Source organism: Pteropus alecto, unplaced genomic scaffold (genome assembly GCF_000325575.1).
Source record: "Pteropus alecto unplaced genomic scaffold, ASM32557v1 scaffold146, whole genome shotgun sequence".
Taxonomy (NCBI): domain Eukaryota; kingdom Metazoa; phylum Chordata; class Mammalia; order Chiroptera; family Pteropodidae; genus Pteropus; species Pteropus alecto.
Genome location: NW_006442107.1, coordinates 11,717,885 through 11,741,442, shown reverse-complemented (window position 1 = coordinate 11,741,442; position 23,558 = coordinate 11,717,885). Strand labels below are relative to the sequence as shown.

Below are 23,558 nucleotides of genomic sequence, written 5' to 3'. Positions count from 1 at the left end.
ATGCACTGTGAGCACACTTTCTTTCTTGTTCATATTTTGTCATTGCTGGAGGTAGTTATTAGGTCATTGGTAACTTTATCACTAATAGGGAAGATTTTTCAGCACTTAACCTGGAATAAATACTCATCTCTTTCACCCTCATCCCAGCATCCAGCACTCAAGAATATAGCCATATCTAACTGGATAGCAGAAAGTAGAATCTAGGAAGGATATATCGAAAATAGAGAATAGGGGTTCGACGAAACCTTTCAGCAATTTTGTTGTTGTTGTTGTTACTGTTATATCTTCTTCATATTTCTTTTTCTTATTTTAGTCATTTAGCTGGGTTAGGAAAACAAAGAGATATGTTGAGATGCTTAATTAATATGTTCAACTGAAAGCTTTATACTGTGTTTCTTTCCTTCCTTTTTAATTTTCAAAGATCTTCTAGGAAAAGGGTTTTATTTTATCCTCTCAATAACACGTTATGTTAGTAGGAATATGATTTCATTCCCGTGCTTATTTACCATGTACTGAACTGTAATTCAAAAAGGTTAAGTAATTTTTTCCCCCCAGTTCACACAGAAATGAAGTTGAAGTTCATGCAAAAATTTTCTGAAGCTTGCCTACCTGTTTCTGACCTTCCTCTCCTCTTCTTTTCTAGCAGGACATTTTTTCTCCCCTAAATGAAAGCCAGAGGAAAAAAAAAACAAAACTGAGGGACTGGTATCAAAAATGCAATTTGTTGAGCAGAAATATTCCTGTTATTTTTGGGAAATTTCTATTAGGCCTGAGTAGGCACCATACTTCTGAAATCCCATTTGATTACTTTGACTACCACTTTATGGATAAGTTTCCATGTCAGATTCAGATGAGAAACTGGCTTCTGTCCTATGACTCTTGCTTAAGAAGGCTCCTAAGATGACCCATGAACCACCCATCAGCACAGCAAAAACTGAATCCTTAAGTGCCGAAGGAACAGAGAAGCAAATATACACATGAGATCCACATGCCATTTTGGCCAGATCAGGGCCAACAACAAATAAAGCTTGGCAACAACAGTGCCAGCAAAGAGATTTGAAATAAAATAGAATCTACTTCTACCTCCCTTATTGTATAAAAACATTAATTGTATGTTAGCATAATGGATTGTCCAATAACCTTATCGCTATGCTTTAATACTCATCACTACCGTAATATCTTAAGAAATACATAAGGTAACAGAAAAAAGTTTATTTTTTGAGCCAGGAACTGTGCACTGAGCTTTATACAGCTTAACTCATTCAATGTTCATAATTTTCTGTGTAGTTTCCACACATTCTTATTTTAAAAAGATAAAACCAAGAACAGGAGAGGTTAAAAAAAAACCTGGCATCACCTTTTGAGAGAGGCATGGAACAAGGCCCAATAAAGAGGAGACCAGGAATAAGCGACAGAGGAGAGAAAAGCCACATGCAGAAGACAGCAGGGAGAAGATCCTTAACAGCAATGCACGTTTAAGAGAGAAATGAAATGAGGTTGGTGAGGAAGAACTGAGCTAAATGTAGCTATTGTTAAAAGACATCAATGTCTAAACTGAAGAGTTAGTTTTTGGAAAAACTAGGGTTTGCGGTGGAGAAAGGTCTTCTTTAACCAATGTGAAGGTAGACCTTGTGTTAAGGTTATGACCTGAGTCTTGGTCTGCATCGTGCTCATCTCCCCTGACAAAGAAGTAAATTAAGTCAGTCATATGGATTTTTGTCTATATGTCATCAGCATACAGACATTTCTCAGTACCTGGATGCTGGGATTACTTTGAGAAGAGCCCATGGTGTTGTGTTAGCAAACAAGTCTCATGCCTTCCTTCATCCTCCCTTCATTGAATTTTAACGGAGAAAAACATGTATAGCAATAATTCCACTCTTAGTTCTGTTTCCAGTTGTGCCTATATTCATAACAAAAATTTTCAAGACTACTCCTTTTATTTGCACTTTATCTCGCAAATCTCTTGCCCTCCTAACGGAATGTTCCGTTTTTATTAAGAGTGGCTACTTTAAAAATGCCCTTTTCTTAATGATATCCAACCAAATAGGTTTTATTGACCTATTTCTTCCCATTTTCTTTCCTCTCTGGCACATAGTCTACCTAGTATCCATAATTGGTATTTTACCTTGCTGTCATTTAACTCACAGTTCATTATTTGCTCTTATTTTAAAATGCACCCGTGTTAATTTCCTCAGAATGTCCTCATTGCCAGCTGGCCTCTTCCCTGCAGATTTCCTGTGGCCAAATGTCACACCTAAGTGCCTGCACCTTTGGTGATTTTGCCCAGCATTTGTTTAGACCCTATCAATCATTATTTCACAATAAACAACAGCTTTGCAAATGGAGAACAAGGCTCGCCCAGTGATTGATGATGCTTCTGGATGCCTGTCTTCTCTTCTCTTGAGAATCACAAGGTCTCCCTCCCTTTGTTTAGAGGGCTCTGGCTGTACCTGCCATGGCTTATGGGAAAACAAGGCCGAACTGCCAATACCAGGGTCTCTCTTCTTTTTTTCTTACTGCATTTCCTTATCGGTTGTGACAATATGCCACCATTAATGATAGCAGAAATACCCACGTTTGATACCGCATGCATCACACTTAGGCCTGATGGATTAGCAATCAAGGAAATTAATTCTGCCATTACACAGTAACATCTGAACTTTGAAGTTAGGCAATTGTATTGTATAGGGTGCAGTTATGAATTCAGCCATAAATATAACATTAGGCAAGCTTATTTGGGAGTAGAATAATTTCAATATTGTTAGCTTTTTTAGTTTCCCAAGCAATGGTTTGCATTTCTTTTCCACCACCTCCTTTCATTTCAGAGCAATATAAGCATTATCAAATTTCAAGGTCAGAAAGACATTTAATTATATTGTATATTTTTGACCAAGTAAATAATATTTCTAAGACTGTTCACAATCACATGTTCTTCAAAAATCAGTTCTTTCTAGACTGAGTAGTTTTTACAGAAGGCATCAGGGTTATAGTAGTATGCTTTTTTTGGTTTAAGAAGCCCTCGAAAACCAAAGTCAAGCTGGTCATCTGTACTTCCTGCAATATTTTTACCTTTGAGGCTGTTTTATACACTTTTACACACACACACACATACACACACACACACAAGCATTACCTCCCTTTCACTTGCCTTACAGACTTGGTTCTCAGGTCTCCAGTACATGTTCAACTGGAGCTAATATATACCAACCCTAAGAATGCTGAAGCTGCCAGATCAAACCAAGTAAAATAAAAACAATGCCTAAACACTGTATAATACAGTAAATAAAGACACATAAAAGTCTTCTACTACGTGCAATCATATATTTTTAAGGGAGGTAATTTTATATTAACACTTGGTTTACATGAACAAAATTATGCTTCTATAGCCATTGTGGACAGAGACTCAACTAGCATCAATGGATATATTATTCCCACTTTATTTCAGTTAAAGCCATTCTACATGGGGCCAATGGTGGTAAATAGCCATTTCACAGCTATTTGCTGATCTAGTTTGATCCACAGATAGATCGTAGATGTGTGTCTATGGAGACTCAAATGAGAGATAAAATGTTCTTCTGCAGGATAAACATTTGATGAGAGCATAGGGAAGGAAGAGGAGGTCAGGAAGTGTGTTGACTTTTACCCTCTACCACATCATCTGCAAAAGGAACTTGATGCACTGATTTTCTCTAGTATCTTTTTCTTGCTGGAAGGCACCATGATTCTGATGAAAATACCAATCAAGCAGAACTTTATGAAGTTACTAAATATCTCCCTCACCGATAATTCCATTATTTTGGAATTAACATAGTAATATTCAGACTCAGGAATGGGGCAGCTAAAGCATTTGTTAAAAAGTACTTGCTCACTGTATTCAGAGTCTAATTAGGTACTCAGTGAAATTTCTGAAAAACTTTAGAGAGTAATTTCAGATGCTTTAGACTCACTAATTTTTGTTTTATTGGTTTAATTTATTAATTATGAAACATTATTCTTTAGATGGTTTTTCTGGAATCTATACTTGGTAATATTATGTTAAATCTATTACTGAATGTGTCAGAAACGCGCTTCCTTAAAAACATTCTGATAATCATACTTCATATTTTAAACTGTCATTTTACCCCACTAGTTTAAGTGAATGAACTGATTTCTTAATTGTTTGACTTTTTGTTATCTACATAGTTTTATTCCATTCAGTTAAACACATACTTATTGGCAATTTTTGTATGCCAGTAGCTGTGCTGGTTTCTAGGAGTTAAGGATAATAACAATGAGAGATTACTATTTTTATCATGCCTAATATATTATAAAACGGATCTGTATATATTAATTGAGCCCGTGCTCACATTGGCTATTACAGTCAGAAAGAGCATTCTTATCAACCTGATACATGAGTAAGCTGAATTCACGTGCTAAGTACATTTATTTGTAGCAAATCCAAATCTAGAAGCCAGTAGCCTCTACATTCTGCCCAGTGTACTTTCTAATTTAACTGCCATATTTCCCACTTTTGATGTTTGTTTTAAGGGCCACAAAATCAAAATGGATGCCCTCCAATGAGCCTTTTAAAACGTATTCAAGACAAAGGAAGATCTATAGCACATCTCAAAGTTGCAAAGAACTTGTCCATAAACAAAATTTAAGTTTCCATACCTTTTTAACAACTGCTTTCTTGACCCTTTTCCTGTGAATTTGATATTTAAAAAATACTTAAAAATATGTTTTAACTGAAAGTAAACAAGTTTTCCATTTGTTTAAGACACAAGGTATCCAGAAGTTAGACATAGAAATTCTTCTCATGTGGGCCTCTTTTCATGTTCTTTCACTTTTGTCTACTGTAAATTGAAAACCTATCATGAAATGAATAAGATTTGAGGAAAAAAGTAAGGTGCAGAACTAAAAAAAAATATGTAAGTCTTGCTTCTTGATCGCTCAATCATGTGACCATGATTATACTGTCATGTTTTTCACAGTTATTTGATCAAGATGATGATGAAGAAGGACGGAGCATGTTTCAGTGCATTTACAAAATGCAATTTTTATTCCTTAGAGTGACGACAGCATGATTTATGTCCATGAAGTTAGGTGAAGTTCTGGATGTTAGTTTCAGATAGTAAAGTGCTTCCTTTAAAGCTCACATGGAATCACTCTCCACATACAGAGAAGTATCTATTTTCCAGAACACAAAAGAGAAGACTCTCACTGTGGTAATGTCAATTCTGTAACATTATTTACATTTCCAAAAACATATTCTTATGAATTATTTATTTTTGCTTATAACAATTGCATACTGTAAGTTGGGTGAATTTGTGTATGTGTGTATATCTCATATACATAAACTTAAAATATGGTGTTTAAGTGCTTTATTATACCTAACCTTATTCCTCAAAAAATAAGTTTTAATTTAATGTAAACATGTAGTGTAATCATTAATTAATTTAATTAGCCCAATAATTTTTTTTTAAAACACCGACCAGACATTGCTTATATTAAGAAATATAATTGGCAGATAGAATTAGGTGACCATAGAGCTTTAAGTTTGTTGGTCATTTCTTGTGCCATGACACAGGTGGGGGTCAAGGGTTGTAAAGGTTAACCTACAATGAATCAAGATTATGGTAAGACAAACATGACGAATGGGGAACTTTAAATTTCTTGCAAATCTCTTATTCCCTCTCAATCTTATTCCCAAACATTCTACTCTTTTCACTTCCCTGTCCAAAAGTTGCTCCAGCAAGCCCCTGCCTCCCCTTCATACACTGTCTTTAAACTATAAATCTACTAATTTCCTTTTTCCCACTTTCAACTTATCTCTCTCCTGCTCCTCACAACATGTTATCCAATGGTACCACTGGTATCTTTATGCGATGGTGTTCAATCTCCTTTGGCTAGAGTCTTAGGCTCCTCAAGGAGGTAGTTAGCCAACATGACAAAAACTTTTGGCAGGTCACAGGAGAAGGTAAAGGTAATATGACAGAGCAGGACTTCTTTTCCTCTGTGGATAACATAACATTAATCATTAAAAAATTACTGACTATTATTCTAATTATAGTATGGGCGGATGATTAAGAGCATAAGTTCCAGAATCATAGCTCTTGTGTTCGTATCTTGACTACTCCATTTGCTAGCCACATGGCATCAGACAAGTTATTTAACTTCTGTGCCTGAATTCACCTAGCTGTGAAATGTAGGTGCCAGTAATCCAGCCCTATAGGGTCATTACAGTATTCAGTTTCTCAGAACACAAAGTACTTAGAACAATGCCTGACAAATAGTACTATGAGTGCATATAGGGTATACTGTTATTAATGTACAGATTAATTTATTTCATCCTCAAGCAATGCTAATGATAGGGATTAAATTGGTTGCATATGATAAACAACAGTAACAACAACAACAACAAGAACTTGGAAGTGTTTGAGCCAGTATTTGAACTCAGGCTGACTCCAGAAATTGCAATCTTTTTATGATGATTTTAACCATTTAAAGAGAATTCTTCACTCTATGTTGAGAAGGCCTAACATTAAACCTGAAAAACAGGTTATTATGACCAAAAGATAGACAAGAAACCCTGGGCAGGTATTGTGCCCGCATCCCTCCAGTCACATTCTGCAGAGAGCTGTCTTCTTTGTCTTTGTGAACATGGACTCATTTCCTTTGTCTAAAGCACAGGCATGTGCCTTTTGTATTACCAGCCTTCTAACTAAGATGCCCATCACTGATGAATGGTAAATACATGTGTACAGAGATTATTGTTGTAATAATTCTGTCTCATGGGAACATAAACCCATTTCTGAAAATAAAGAGAAAAAAGAAACCCTCTGACAACACAAATTAATTGTCATAAAAACCCCACCATAAACGTCAGGTACTTGGGCTCTCCTTTCAACATGTAACAGCTTTGATTAACATACTGCACTTGATTATCTGCTTATTCATAGCAGAGGATATTTTAAGTTTCAAATTAGAGGAGAGATAGAGGTTTTGTTTAAATCAGGCAGACATTTGCAAGAAATTATAGTTAGTAACAATAAAATGTCATACCAAAAAATCAGACTAGAGATAAAGTATATATTTCCAGATAGCACAAAAATAATCATAGTGGTAACTGATTTATCAAGCAGTGGTTAAATGATGTTTAGCGTTTGCTGTGATCAGACAGCTTAGAAAGATTTCCATCACACATATAGAAATAAGCTTACTTTAGACTTGTGAAGCTAGATTCTGGTTATCTGAAATACCTGTACCTTTATAATACCAGATAAATTAAATGATAATGTAATATGTTCTGCATAGAACACAGCTGTTCTATGATAATCATTAAGCATATCTGTTTTTTTCTTAAACTGAATACTCATTCAGATAGAGATAGAAATGTCACAAAGAGGCTATTCACGAGAAACACTGGTCACTTTTGATAATATGCATCATAATTAGTTTTGTAGCTATTACACTTAATGTTCGGAGTAGAGAAGTAACATACCAGAAATCTCGAGCCTGCAGATATTTCATCCAGTATAGAAAATAACTTCTGAAATTGTATTCCATTCTTCTGCTTTCTTAGCTCATAATTTAGTTCTGATTGAGAAAGAAAAAAAAAAAAAATCTCAGAAGATTCAGAGGTTCAAATCACATTAGCACTCAAAAGTTTAGATGTGTCTTCAAATCTTCTGGGCCTGAAAATGTTGGCTAAAAATGCCACGAAAAACACTGTTTCTTCACAGCGTTTCTGGCAGTTCGACTCCTGCTCCTGGCTGGAAGTTCAAGTGCAGAGACGCATGAAATTGAACAATGATAATAATAAAAACTTTTCTGAAACCATTTGAAGCTGCAAAAAGTGGGATTTTAGGTCTATCTAATCTGGGGAAATGGCTCAGGTACAATTTTATAGTCAAATGGATTCATCTTCTTTCCTTCTTTCTCATTTGGTTCCCATCGCATGATAATTTTACCCCTTTATTAAGGAATTCAAACTTCAGCACCACTGAACTGATACCTGCTAATTATTTGGAGTCTGATTAGTTCGTTTGTTGGCTAGCAAGACCCCTTTGTTCTGTCCTTTTTTTGTGAGGAATAGGAATTTAACTCAATGAGTCTTGCTCTTCTCTCATATATGCTTGACTATGCTGTGAGAGAACTGCTTAAAGTTATTGAGTGAAGTGAAATAAATTTGGAAGATCGTCTCTACATTTCATCCCTTCTAGACCTTCTCCTTTGTTTTATTAGTGGGGAACACAATGTTAGAGTCTATATCCAAACACTTCCTGGGGCCGTTGTCGTTTCTGGAGAAAGAATCTGTATGTAAAAAAAAGGTAGATTTTCAGTAGTAAAATTTTCATTGAGTCTTAAATAACTGTCCAGGAGCCTATAAAAGGGAAAAACAAGACGTAGCCTTATTTGTCCCCCGTTTTAATTTGGTGTCTTTTTCTCTTTCCTGAAAGCTCTAAGCATTATTTCTAGGATATGAAAAGGAAGTCCTCTTGAATGAGTAGTAAATATGAATTAATGAGTCGTTAAAAATCATAATCTTACAAAAGAGATGTTTATGGTACCTTAAAATAAGCAGATGTTAAACATTACCTGTTATTCTTTTTGACAAAGAAAGGAACCCTCCTCTGAAGCAAATTCTACTATGCTAACATAACCGAGAGATTCCCTGGAGGCATTTTGGTGCAGAGCCTCTCAATTATGCCTGATACATGATTTAAGATGGTACAGATGGGAAGTGATGAACAAAGAATATATTGATTCATTTAAATATCTATGATTTCATGAAGGAGTTACGAAAAGTCCTAACATTATTTTCCAAAGTCAATTCATATATGGTCAGGCTCTATAAAAGGTTCATTTTCTTTGAAGCTGCAAATATTGAAGACCCTTTAATAATTTGCACATGGCATTTTGTGTGGTCGTTTAAATGCTCTGTTCATTTTTCCTTCCAGACATATTCATTTAGTCAGGGATTATTTTTATATAGACGGATTATGGTGATTAGAAGTTTCCAAAGGAGTTTGCATTCACAATAAATACTGATGATTTTACCCTACTGAGAAGTTGTTTATAGCAGTTTGTTTTCCTAGCTCAAGACCATAAGTCTAGCTTTAGAAGCAGCGGGGCTGGTCAACCACAAAATAACTGTTTTATGGGCAACCCAGTAACCCGAATTGTTAGAAAAATAGAGAAAGTAAAGAAGTGTAAGAAATGACCACTATTGACTGGTTCATATGGTGGATAGAGTTTGCCTTTACCTGTGGGATAATTGGACCAAGGGACTACAAATCCATAGCAATACAAGGCTTTCCTTACAAGACAGTTAATGCACCATCAATCAGCTAGTAGGAATAGGTTTTGTGTTGCAATCTAAGTATGTTTTCATTCAGTTCATTTGCACTTCAAAGCTGAAGTCAATAATTCAGGCCCAAGTAGGTGCAATTTGGGCTGTTTCCCTTTTGTAGTATAGGAACACAAGCTGAGAAAATCTCTAAATTCATTTGCACGGGGCATTACTGGCCAGAGTCTGCAATGCAGAGAAGCTGCTATTTTCCTATAGGTGAGTATTATTGCTATGAATAAATCCTTAGAGACAGGGCTCCAGATAAACATGGCTTGCTCTCTATTGGTGATCAGTGGTTTTATTACATAAAACATAAGGATAGTCTTTGTTTTACAGCAGATCTTGGGGTCTTATCTTCAACAAAAACACTTATGAGGTGAATTAACAAGCCCAACCAATCATTTTCACAGATTAGGAACTGTTTAGTGAATGGAGGGAAGGAAAATGTGATGGGAAAAGAGAGCTCTGTTTAGGTCAGCGATGAAGTGGCTAGATTACTATCAGAAAGTACAAGCACTAGGAGGGTGGTGGGAAAAGGCAATTACAACCCTTTCCATTCAAATAGCATTTAATAAAAATTCTCAGTGACTGCTGTAGTACCATGCAACACCTATAGAATGTGTGTTTCCGGTACTTCGTTCTCTGTTATTTTATTGAATTCCAGATTCTACTAAAATACACTAAGAGCCTGCTTTGTGTGCTGAGACCACATCCCAAATTTCGCAGGTTGATTCTACAGTCACTTCCACCATCACACTCTGTTCCCACATACCTGCTACAGTCAACATGGTCACTTACTGTTCACTATGTCAGAGGGTTTTGCAAGCTTCGTTTTATGAGCTTCTCATGCATGCAGTTCTGTGAGAGATGATCGCATTTAAAGGAAACAGATTTTTACTTAACTCAGATTTCCTGATTGCAAGTAAGGAGTTTTTATATTATGCGTACTGCCTTACTATGCCCATGACACAGAGTAATACGCTTGTGATATTCTTTGGGATATACACCAGCAGCTTAATTATAGAAGTTATGAGCATTTTCAAAGGGGATAACTCAATTTAGGATGATGCCTACCTAGCCTCTTACATTCTCCCTATCCTGACACTCTCCCACCTATGCCAACTTTCTGTTTTCTCATTCTCCAGTACTCATCATTGTTTAAATCCGATCATTTGCTCATTGCTCCAGGTGTTTCCTTGCCTGGAAGCCACCTTCTTTATCCTCTTGTCACTGAATACCAAGGTGGAGACTTTCTGGGACGCACTTACCCCCAAATCACTTTGCTCTTAAATGAGCTCCCTTCCCTCAGTTTCATGTAAATTCACAAACAATTGCATTTTGTTTGTTATTGTCTGTTTTCAGTCATCTTGAAACATTTTCAATAAATCTTTCCCAAATCTCACACCTATATCTTTAATAATCTTATTTACATCAAAGAGAGAATGATTATTTATAATATTTATTGAGTGTCAGACTTTTCTGCCTTACACCACGTGTGGAGCTTCATAAAAATTTCCTTGGAACTATTCTGTGAAATGTGAATTACTGTGACCATTTATAGGACAAAGATTGAGGTTTTGAGAGATGAGTAAATGATCTAAGACAATGCTAGTGGCACAGCCAGGACCCACAAGTCATTGACCCCAATGCCCTTGTTCATCTCACATTATATTGACCATTCCTCTCAGAGTGATTTTTTTTTTCCATTTTCCTCTCACAGTTCATATAACAACTTTAAGAAATATCCTAGGAATATTTCTGAAGTGACGTCTAGAGTCTTAGCAGATGATGTCAGGCACACTGGCCTAATGCAGTGGGCAGGTAACCTTTTTTGGATCCTTCTAATCACAGCTTCATGGGTAGGAATGTGCACATCAGGGCAAGGGTGGGCTCTCGGGTTGTCCTTCCTGTTTGGGAAAACTCACTCCTCCAGAGGATGTCGGAACAGTGATTATGTGCTGTTTTGCTTCAAAAATAAGATTTTTTAAGCAGAAGTTTCCACAGTGACTCTTTTCAAATTTGCATGTTTTCTTTTGTTTCAAAATGACTGCCATCATCTAATGAAGAGAAATAGTTTAAATTAATGAAAGGAAAATTTTAGACTGAACATCAAAAAAAAAAAAAAAAGTCTGCTAATAAGTGAGATCTGTTAGACTCTATTAGAAGCTCCATTGATTTGAGTCATTTAAAAGGAGACCGATGATCTCCTGAGATGATTCTGAGACTACCCCAGGCCAGGGGAGAGAGAAGCAGATGGAACCCAGAGATCCCTCAGTCTCTAATGTGGGTGATTTTTTTCTGAATTCCCTCATTTTGCCTTCTTGTCAACAAATCCTGCCATCATTTCACTCACATCTTTGCAGCATTTTTTCCAGAGCTGTTAATAGAAATCATCTGACAGAGAGTAGGAAAGAATGCCATTTTGTCATTTTCTTGGGGCACTGGAAGGGAAGAACAGGCGGTCTTGCCTCCTAAGGCTTTCATGATGGAAACAGAAGAGAGAGGGGGCTGCTGGTTCGTGAGGTACAAGAAACAACTTCACTTGACAGTGCTGTGCAGAAATAGTAACTGGAAACTCCCAGTCACCCTCTCTCCGTGTTAACTAAAAGAAGGAACAGTTTGGGACCACATCGACGACACCCCCAAACTTACTGGCACTAATGAGCTGCATGAACTTAATCGTTACATTATCTCTGAAAAGTAAGAGGGACTTTAATGATCATCAGGTATAACCTCCTTCTTAATACAGAAGCTCCTTTTAATTACGGAATTCCTGTGAGATGCCATTGGAAGCTCATTATTTCATTGAACTCTTTGTCCCATGATTAGTTGTTTCATTTGCTCAGAAAGTCACCCTTTTATTGATCTCAGGATTCATTCATTAGTATTGGCTTTTTCCTTTGGAATTATAATAATATATGATAAAAAAAAGTAATGATGATGATGATGAATTTAATTTTTTCCTATATACTAGTATAAAATAAAATTTGCATGTGTTTATGTTCTTATTTATCGTCATAAAAATCTTGTGTTATAGGCATTATTATTTGTCCTATTTTACAAAAGGAGGAATTGAGACCTAGAGTGTTAGAGTAACCTTGCTGAGGGTCGCACAACTAATAAATGGAGAGTTAGAATTTGTGCCCAGTTCCCTTTGATTGCGGAACTCAAGCCCTTAGGCACTTTGCATACTGGACACAAAAATGCTTCCAGCTCCTCATTTTACACATTCAAACAAAATACATTGTCTCATTTTTGTTCCAGGTTGCGTATCCCAGCTCCCTTAAGCCTTCCTTAATTAATTTGGCTTTCAGTCATCACATGATCATGGTTGATTTTATTTTAGAAGTTTCTAGTTTCTTTCCTAATGTATGGAAACTTGAACTAGAAATAATACTAAAAGCGTGGTTTGATATATGCAGCCCATAGAGGATTCTATCACCAACCTTAATCACTTTCCAAATCAATTTTCTGCATCTGCTAAAGTTAATAGCAAAGATGATACTTGGCATCAGAAGAACATCAAAGTACAAACTTTAAGTAGAAAATACAATTGAGAAGACCCTATTTTCAGGTTAGGAGGATTCTTTTTATTTATTTGAAACATCACCATTTTCTCTGTAAAACTGAATATAGAACTTAGGTTGAATGATTTCCTATATCATTTGAGGACATGGTGTTACACCTCCCTTTATCTGCTGAAATTTTAGATAAATGCACTCCCATCTCAGCTGCCCAGGTGCAAAACACACGATAGGTGTCTCATTCTTGTGGATTCACTGTAAGCTTTGGGCAGAAGTAACGTTACTAAGAGGAGCTTAGGCTTTCAGATTAGTCAAAGAAATGTGACTGTCTTTGGGTGGCTAAGGAAAATCCAAGAGCAGGGGATGCGTAGGCATTATTTCCGCAGCTATAGTGGGAGTTGGGACCATTACAAAGTTTAGTGGCTGCTGAAGCCTTTGCTTGGAGTGCTCAAGAAAACTCTGATACTGCTATGGAAATTGTACTGAACAAGAGCAGGGATTTGAAGGGTACATGGGGGAAGTAAGCTAGTATGCTTTCACAGAACTCATACATATTCCAGGCAAGTAGCAAGACCAGTGCCAAAAGAAGCAGATAGACCTCCATTAAAAGAGGAAAATAGGAGTAAAAGTAGTAGTTATAGTAACAAAATGGCATTATGTATAATAGAATAATATCAGTAGCATAAGTTGTCGAGCATGGTAATAAGGAGAAGGGGGCCTGTGGAGTTAAGCTATTGCTAAGCCTCTTCCATGTGACTTACTGATGTCTATGGCAATATGGTCTTCAAGAAAGTGTCTTGGGAGAGACGCCCTATTGCAATGAAAAATAGACACTATTAAATGTCAGGAGTCTGGGTTGCATTTCTGATCATTAAGTAGTACTGTGATTGGTGACATTTTATGATTAGATTTAAAGAAAGAACAGTTGTACATAATGCCTTAAAATAACACCTTTTCCTCACTTTACTTCTCCAATTAACTACCTAGTTCCTGTTCTTGTTACTTTTAGAATTTTTTGCTTTTTTTGGAGGTTACATCTATAGGTCTAAGCAAGATGGCGATATGACTTTTTCTTGATTTATGAAATATAGGCATTATCGTTTTCTGTCCATTGAAGATCAAATTTTAGTTCACATATATGACCCCAACTTTCCCTTCTCCACTCAACTTTTAGTTAATATTTTAGTTTTTTAGTTGATTAAATATTTAGTATTTGTTTCAATAGCACATACACTAAAATGGAAATGATGCAAAGATTAGCATGACACCTGATCAAGGATGACGTGCAAATTTGTGAAGTAATTGGTATTTTTACGGAATAGTATTCATCCTTAAAAAGGAATGAAATCCTAGCACATGCTACAGCATGGAAGAGCTTTGAAGACCTTATGCTAAGTGAAATAAGCCAGACACAGAGTAATAATTATTATATGATTCTAGTTATTGTGAGATACCTAGAGTAGTCATTTCATAGAGACAGAGAGTAGAATGATGATTGCTGAGGGGAACAGGAACAGTAAGGAGTTGTTGTTTAGTAGGTATAGAGTTTTAGTTTAGGAAGATGAAAAGTTCTGGGGATGAATGTGGTGATGGTTACACAACAATGCGAATGTACTTAATGCCACTGAACTAACTGTACACTTAAAAATTATTAAAATGACAAATTTTGTTGTGTATATTTTACCACAATAGAAATACAAAAATGTTTATTATTCAACTTCTCCTCCCTTTTAACTTCTTTCATTTAAAATTAACATCTCAATTATTTTCACCTTCAGTGTACTAGAATAACTCCATGTGCAAACTTTCATAAAGATAATGTAGCAGCAATGGCTTCAAGACAGTGATGTTCACAAGTAATTTTTCTTCCTCTCCGCCTTCTATGCACATGGGACTATTGAACTTCGGATCCCTTGTAGCTGATGAAGCCAAGTGTCTAAGTTTGAACAGTAAACTGAGCAGCAGGTAAGGGGTCATTCTCAGACCTGGACATTTAACTACACAGCTCTCAGTCCTTTGCCACAGCAACTGGCAAAGTGTGAGGTGGCTGTTTTTTTTTCTTTCTTTCTTTTTTTATGTTTTGAAATTTTCTGATGTTATATTTAGGAGTAGGTATTTTTTTTTCACCCATCCTTTTGTGGAATCAGGGTACCCTTAGAAAGATTTATGTCTTTTTTTCAGATATGCAGAATTTTCCTGAGTTTTATTTTGCTTATTTCTACACTTTTTTTCTCCTTCTAGAGCTCATGTTTGTTGAAGTTTGTTGAAGTATTCTTGATTATTCTCCTATGCCTTTTATATATTATCTCGTATCTTCTGTTTCTTTGTCCTTTTTGCTCTATGTTTATGTAGAGTTCCTTGACTTTTATCTTGTCTTTTTTTTTTTTTTGCGGGCGGGGGGGCATTATCCTTCAAATCGCTCTGAGAATACTAACTAGATTTTTTTTCAAGTTTCTTCTCTTCCATTAGTTATTTCTATTTCCACTGGGATTGTTTCATTTGTCTATTTTGCCATTTTACGTTGCTAATTTTCTTTATATGCCTGAGTAATTGTAAGTTATTTGTACATATTTAAAATAGAAAATATTGAGTTGACTTATCCAGGTAGCCGATTAGATTTTCTCTGCTGCTGTATATCTCTTGTTTTTCCTGCAAGATTTTTCCTTCATTAAAGAGGCTGACTTGGCCAAGTAGGCACTTGAATCACTGGGGTGCCAGGCTTTGGTAAGGGATCACCAAAATGGGAAGGAATTGATTATGTGGTGCTAGCACCCAGCTAGTGGTCCTAATTCTCCCTAAGGAATGCATTACATTTCTTTATTTGTTTTCATTATGGTGATTATTGTTTTTTTGCTTTGTTATCTTTTGACTTGGGTCAACGTGCAATTTCTTGTACTCTTGTTATAGCCAGGAATGTGGGAGAGAGAGGAGAGGAGTTGGGGAGGCGGTTGGTTCTTTGTTCTAGAGACTGAATTTCAGTCAGACCCTCTATTCCTCTCCATCCACCGATTTTGGTTCACTTTCATGATCCTACCCTCCATACTTACTAACTTTAATCCAAAAGCCTTCAGGGTTTTGCATGGACAATTAGCTACCTTTTTTTTCTGCCATCCTTTCCTATGTTAATTTTGGGTTGTTTTTATTCTTTGTGCAATTACATGGTTCTCATCCATTTTCCATCTTCCAGAAATGCTTTGAAATCTAATGTTGAATAATGGTTCTTCTCCCATTCTCTTTTCTAGTAGGGCTTATAGGTTTAATTCTGTTGTTATCTCTCTTATTTTAATAGCAAGTGGAAGCAAATGAAGGTACTTGATCAACATATTAAACCAGAGGTCACCCTGTGCACTAGTAGAAAACAAAGGACTGGATTGCATTTTATGTCTTTGCAGTACCATCAAATATGTTCTCACTAAGGGCCACGCGTGATGAGCTGAGATAGCTGGAACACAGGTGGATATGTTTAGTGTTTCCTAGAAACAAGGCACATCAACATCTTTTCATGGTTTTTAAGCTGTTTGAAAAGAACACTGTAGGAAATTGAAAGGCAGATGAAAGTCAGGATTTTAATCAATAGCCCTTTCTCTTGCCATATTTATCTCTTTTTTAAAAAAAGCCTTGGATAATTTGGATATGACCAATATAAAACTCTGTGATTAAACTAGCAGTTCTACTTTCGAACATACCTAACTGCAATAACTTAATTGAAAAGAAACTAAAAAATAATAAAAGTAGTATCAGAAAACTAAAACAATTTAATAGTTTTTTTTGTTTGCATTTTAAAAGATGTTATATTTCAAAGAATCTTAAATTCAGGTTTTATTCTTGTAGTTTCCTGCTTCTATAATTATTCCCCAACTCATTTTCTTCAGTTCTTAGGAAAAAAAAAATACATCTGGTGTTTCTGAAAAAAATATTTTCACAAATGCTTGTGGGTGATTTATTGGTGCTTATATCCATCCTATGTTGGGTGTATAAAATCGTGCCTACTCCACATGTCCAGCACAACAGCAGTATGGTTTTTAGAATTCACCAGATCTCCCTTCTGGCCACCTGCTTTTATTAAATCACCCTGCTTTTGCTTTCCCTAAACTTCTAGGCTCTTCACGATGTAGTCTGGTTCCCGATATTGACCTAAGCATCCCCCTCCACTTGATATCTCATTTGGCTCTTCTCATTTCTACCAGCCTTGTCTGTCTTATTCACAATTACGTATGTGAGCCTCTTTTGTCTCCATGTTTCTGAGGGTTTTTTTTTCTTTTTTTCTTTTTTTTTTTAAGTTTGACCGATGGGTACAGTTCAATGTGGATAGAGAGAAGGAGTGGAAGAGATTTCTTTAGTATGAGCTCTGTGCAACAAACCAGAGTCAAATACCAGATTGCACTGAAGGAGAAAAACAGATGGTCAGAGCCAAAGTAGTTGTGGTGCAAGGTGTATGAAGTGCTAGAGAATACTGTGCAAGGAGAAAAAGGTTAGAAAGTCAAGTGAAAGTGGCCTAGGTGATTACCAGAAACAAGGGCTAGAGTTCTTAGCTGTCCTTTTGTGCATGGTGATACTTTCTAAAATAGAATTCGACATTGAAATTTGAGTCTCATTTTTCTTATTATCCCTTAAAATCAAGCATGAATGATTCATGTATTTATCAAGGATCTAATAGACACATACTATGCACAATGCATTATAGTAAAAATGATGGAAAATTCACTAGTGACTCAGGAATTACGCTCAAAGGAACCAGGATCTAGCAGGAGAGAGAGAGAGAAGTGCACATGTAATAGAGTGATGGAAGAGAAGAAAGGGATGACGGTATTTTGTAAGTGGTGGTGTAAATTGTTTAGAACTGAAAGGATACATTTATGGCTATAGTCTAAAAAAGGTAATTTTTCATCATAGCCCTTGGACCCACAAAATCAAGGCAACCCTTACACACCCTGGGAGCACATAGAGGATGAGAAACAATAAGAACATCTTGCCAGCCAGCTCTATAATAGCCCATGGCAGGACATAAGGTAGAGTTTTCATTTATTGAAAGTGTGATGAGGGGGCCAGAAAAGAATTTCTTATTAATCACTCTTGTTTGCCTATAAAATGATAATACTTCCTTAATAAAAATAATTATGCCATCTGGCAAGTTATTTTGTCTAATTAGAAGTCTAAATCTTTCCATTGATTTTCTCACAGGAGAACTTGAAAATATTTTTCTACTACTTCTGTTCTCTTTGAAAGCTAACAGGAACCACGACTTGCCAGTGATCTTTTGGTCTAGCTCTAGATGTTTCTTTAGATAGCTATACATTTCAATGCATTTTGTTCACTAATGTGTTTGTTTATTCACCTATAGTATATTTTGTATGTAGTAAAGTCTTCCATTTAGCCATTTTGCCAAAGGAAAGGTCATTCTGTGGTTAATGTCACTTATTAGAGAGAATACTCCAAGCCATTTTTTATATATGGCTTAGTTATTCTACTCAACAGAACTGCTTCTTTTTTCCATTGTCCCTGCCTTTAGTGTTCTAAGAATCTGGTAAATTCCTGCAATTCTAGCTTCCAAGTACATGGAGCGAGAGAGGGAAATGTCTTCTTGTAACAATAGCATGCAACATGGGTTGCGATGCTCATAACACAGATTAGGTCAGTTGGGACTTGTTTGGTTTTTGATTTGTGAGATTGGATAAATTGTGAGGAAAGGCTTCCCTTACACTATAAACAGGGTTTTCAGCCTGAGCATTGCACACCTTTCAGGGGTGACACTGGCAGACTACAAATGGGACTGCCATCCTATGGAAGACTGACACCATCTATATTCTTTGGCCAAATACGGCAGTACGAAACAGGGAATTTATTTAGAGAAAGGTAGCATCCCATTGCTACATAGAACATAATATTGCATCAAATATTCAGGCTATACCATATTAGTAACATTAATATGCCTATAGGAAAAAAGAAAAGGATGTTTAAAATAGAAATTTCAGTTTCATCCATTGAAATCAAACATGAATGACTCATTAATTTATCTAAGATACAATGGGCCTGTATTATTTACAATTCATTCTGCTGATGTTGTAGATAATTCAATGATGAGTAAGGCAATGCCCTCAAAGAAACCGAGGATCTGGCAGGAGAGTGAGACAGGTACGTATACGATGGAGCCATGAAAGAGAAGAGGAGGGGCGAAGTGAGTTGCTCATACAGGTATCTAGGTTCAAGATTACAGAAACATAGGTTTTACGATGTAGACCACCTATGACATAGACCAGCAACATAATTGATGAAAAGTATCTATATTCACAGGGCATTCCAATGTCTTTGTATAGATAAGCCTTTAGTTTTTAGATATGCTATTGTGTGGCTTTAGATAGATAATGGACACCAAAATATATTTTAAAATAAGTATGTATGAATGCTGAACACAGCGCATTGTTAGAAATATGATTATGATGAAAAGTAAATAAATGACAGATTGATGGATGGATAGATGATAGAAAGATAGCTGGGGTAGGTGATAAAGGACCAGTTTTAATTTTAGAATTATATCCACAAATATGAAACAGAATTGATTGATTGACTAAATTTAATTTTATTTAAAATTTTAACATCAAACATTTATTTGGACCAAAATTCTTTTTAATTTCTGATATTGTCAGTGATGTATTTAAATTTCACAAGAGTTAAATTTCAGCATAGAACGTCCTTGTGCCTGCTGAATGTCATGGGGACAATTCTATTAAAGTCACCGTTAAGCTAACTTTTATTCCAAATTAAAAAAAAATGAAAAACAAAGTAGAATTCTGATTAATTTATGTGTTCATTGCTTTTTCAGTTAATATAAATTTGTTCTACTTCAAAAAATGTAAAAAATAGAGACCAAGTTTTCTTAAATATCTTCTTAAAGACATTTGTATACCTGGAAAAAAAACCTGACAAAAATACAAGTACAATCATTTAATTGGCATATAACCTTGATTTTCCCCCATCCTTTAGTCCTTTCTTCAAGAGAGCTCCAGAATTTGATTTAATCTAGAATCATGTTCCGCTACACTAGCTCCCCGAGCTCGCCAATTATCTATGAAGGTTTCTTCTTGGATGCCCTCAGTTAGCTCTGTTCATTCAATGGAAAACTCGTGGTACAGAATTCATTCTAAATGACAGGCAGAAAAATCTGTACTATTTGAATGGCAACTTAAATATACAATGCAAGGTATTTGATTTAACTTAAACTGAATTAATTTAATTTAGCTGTCCAAGCGCCAACAGAGATGCTTAGTGTTTCATGTGATGTCTGTTTGATATATAGAGATGTGTGTGTGTGTGTGTGTGTGTATGTGTGTGTCCAAATGTGTGTGTATATGAGACAGTACAGTTTTGCTATGGCTTTGCAATAAAAGTTGTTTTTGCTATTTTTATTTGTAAATGTAAGAAAAAATATTTCATATTACCTTATATGAAGTTGTAAAATATGATAGAAACTGTTTTCATTAAAATTACCTCATGTAACTTCCAGTAGTATTTCTTAAGATTCGTTCCCTCTGTTTACAATTCTGTTGTAACTATGCTTAGACCACCCATCTATCTTCTAAGAACAGAACCACGACAAACTGAAAAACAATTGCCTCTGGTATACTCTCTACCATAAAGATTCAGCCAATCAATAAACCTATCAATCAAATGTTAAATCAAGTTTGCTTATCTTTAATATGCCCAGTTTTGGGCCAGATATGGTAGAGGATATGAAGACATAGACCATAGTTCCATTCCTTAAGAAAGTTTTCCAAGATTGGCACTTACTTTCTTATAAAATTCAACGAGTATTTACCTAGACACATAACTTTAAAATGACAATGTAAGGAAGACCAGAAGTGCTTTAGGAATTTAAAAGAGAGGATATAACTGAGGAGACTACATAAGGGATATGAGAAGTGAAATATCCGGCAGTTTAATATAGTTGATATTCCTTTGGAAAGAAGCATCCTCACTACAAAACTGCAAACTAGATAACAGACAGTAGGTTAGAGATCTTATTTAGTAAGGAACACAAGTTTGGTGATAAAGAGCTGAGGAAGGGGATGGAAAATGTAGAGCAAAAGGTGGTAGTTATTACTGTAGTAAAAAAAATTTGCCTCAAACTGGAATGTTTTTCTGAAAAAAACAAAATACAAGGAATTCCCAATAACTTTATTTCAACATAATTTCTCAGTAGTAGTTGAGACATAATTTTATAATTTACAGGAAATTTTTTTTGATAATATTTTGAGGCAGCTTTCCCCATCCTCCTGTTCACTTGCCCCTCCTTACCCCATAGATGGATCCTCAAGGTGGCTGGAATAAGGTGTCAGGTCCTAGTAAGTATAGGTGACCACTGTATATAGCTTATGAATATGTAGAAGGAAGAGGGTGTTTGAAAAACCACAACATAGGGAGATACCAAACCAAAAAAAAATTATATGAATATTTATTTAAATGCTTGTTTTAGAGCACTTCACTTTTTAATCACCAAGATGACTATATGGGAAACCAGAGAAAAGGAAGGACATTTTAAGTAGAAGTGGCAGACAGCAGTGATGCCAGGCATTTCCTAAAGAATGTTTGCAATGAATATTTAGAGGATGACTGTCCTGTGAGTGGGAACATAGCCAATAAAACCACCCAGTTGGTATGGGAAGTTATGCTGAACATTATAACAGAGTAGGTAAAGACAGAAAAATAAGTTTAAAAGTAATGTCTTCATAATATACAATTTGAGCTGGCTTCGGAATTTAACTTAGTTTATATAAATTAACTTCATTCCATTGGGGCATTAGGATACTACAAAATAGTAAAATTGGAAATTCTCCTCTGGTTTCCCACGCATGTGTAGCGCTGATGTTAGAATTGAGCCGTACACTGGCTTATATTGCTTTCTGTCTGCTTTGTATCGATCAGTCAGCCATAGTCCATCCTGAATTTGTATCTGACAACGTGCCCAAGTGTCAAGCAAGAACTGGCTCTTGGCTTTAAAGAATTAGCTACCTGGTAGATGAGATAAAGCTTATAAACATGAAAAATAAATGATTATCTCATTACGGTTAGATGCCCAACATGTAGAATTTGCATTTGCCTGTCTCATGGTAATAAAGGATAGGTATCTTAGACCACAACATATTTCAAGTCACAAAGGGGGCATCCTTAGCTCTTGGCAAACTCTATACTTTGCCTATATGGAAATGACTGTCCAGGTTTCTTGCTTCCTCCAGAATAGGTTTTCTATCAAGAGGCATATGCTCTATATCTACCTTTAAAATTTCCAGGTACCATTTTTTTTTTTACTCTAATTCGTGAAGGCTTTTTCCACCAAGCTATTTTCTAGAAGTAAGTGAATGGGGAACAACTGAGCAAAGCCCCATGGAGACGTCAAAGCTTGGCAAGTGTTTGAGTTGTCACTCATTTGCTGAGTGTTTTAGCCTAAATACTATTTGTGGAGGTTCCTCAAAACAATCAGAATTTCAAATCTTCAAAGTGCCACATAAGTGTATCTGTCAGAAAGTCTAATTTAGGGCTGTGAGTGCTTGGCGTTTAAAATATATTTATTTAATCAACAAATGAGCCAGGATACTCAGCCTTCCATATCAGAGAGGACATGATATGCCATATACAAACTGCTGTTTCTCTGCTGGTCTACATTTCCCTTCCCACTCTCTCCTTTCTTTATTTGTATAAACCTTGGTTTTAAAGACCACAACTTCAAATTGTAGGTGAATCATTACTATTTGCTGCTTTTTTTTTTTTCCCCCCAGCTCTCTTCTCCCGGTGTCTATGTCTAGTTGATTAAAGATATATGCAGTTCTCAAGAAGGGTTTCAATTCCTGACTAATAACAAACACTAGTCCATACAGAAATCTCTCCCCTGGAGGCCTGACTCCCTCTGGTTTATAGTTAGTTAGTAGGTGACCACAAGGTAGAAATTGAGCTATAGACTTCAGGCTGTGTCAGCAATTTTTGCAACAGTGTCCTCTGTGGACAATGAAAAATATCTAACTCTAAGGTAAAAAAAAACAAGAAGCCCTCTTGAATTTCAGTCTCAGTGGTGCCAGTTATTTGGGCATTTTTAATATTTTAATTGTATGTTGGGTTTTTTTAAAAACTTCTTTATCCACTGGCATACCTTCAAATATAATTGGAAAGAACACAATCTACATATGGAGAACTATATAAAAAGCATATGTGTGTGTGTGTGTGTGTGTGTGTGTATAAATATAAAATCGGTGAAGATTGCAACCTAACATTCAAGAGAAGAAAAAAGAGTAGCATATTTTTTGAGTTCCAGTTAATATACGAAGTAGGTTTCCAAATGATACAAATTCTTTTTCCTATGCCTGCTAATTTCTATACATCTCAGTTTTATATTTTGTAATAGAGAAGCACTTCCTAATTCCTAGATTTTAAAAAATCACTCAACAATTGTTTATTAAATTAAGAAATAGAAAATTAAAAAAGCAAACGTGAAGCTAAAAACAACATTTATATTTTGTATAAAAGAAAATGACTTAATTTTTTTAATTCATTTATTCATTCAAAAACTTGTTACTTAGCTCCTACTCTCTGATGGATACTGTGCTTAGTGTTAACTATTAAGTGTATTTTATTTTTATATGGGGACTGAATTTTCATTGTAATGCACAGCTTCACTGCACACAAAGTACAGAAATTCTAATTATGCATGT

The 23,558-nt window shown here is 35.6% G+C and overlaps 1 non-coding gene across 1 annotated transcript; it reads left to right on the top strand.

Annotated features, from left to right (window-relative positions):
- The first annotated feature begins 14,070 nt into the window (after positions 1-14,070).
- Positions 14,071-14,174, top strand: LOC112469488. Its single transcript, XR_003042630.1, has one exon. It is a non-coding gene; the product is annotated as a U6 spliceosomal RNA (small nuclear RNA).
- The last annotated feature ends 9,384 nt before the right edge of the window (positions 14,175-23,558 follow it).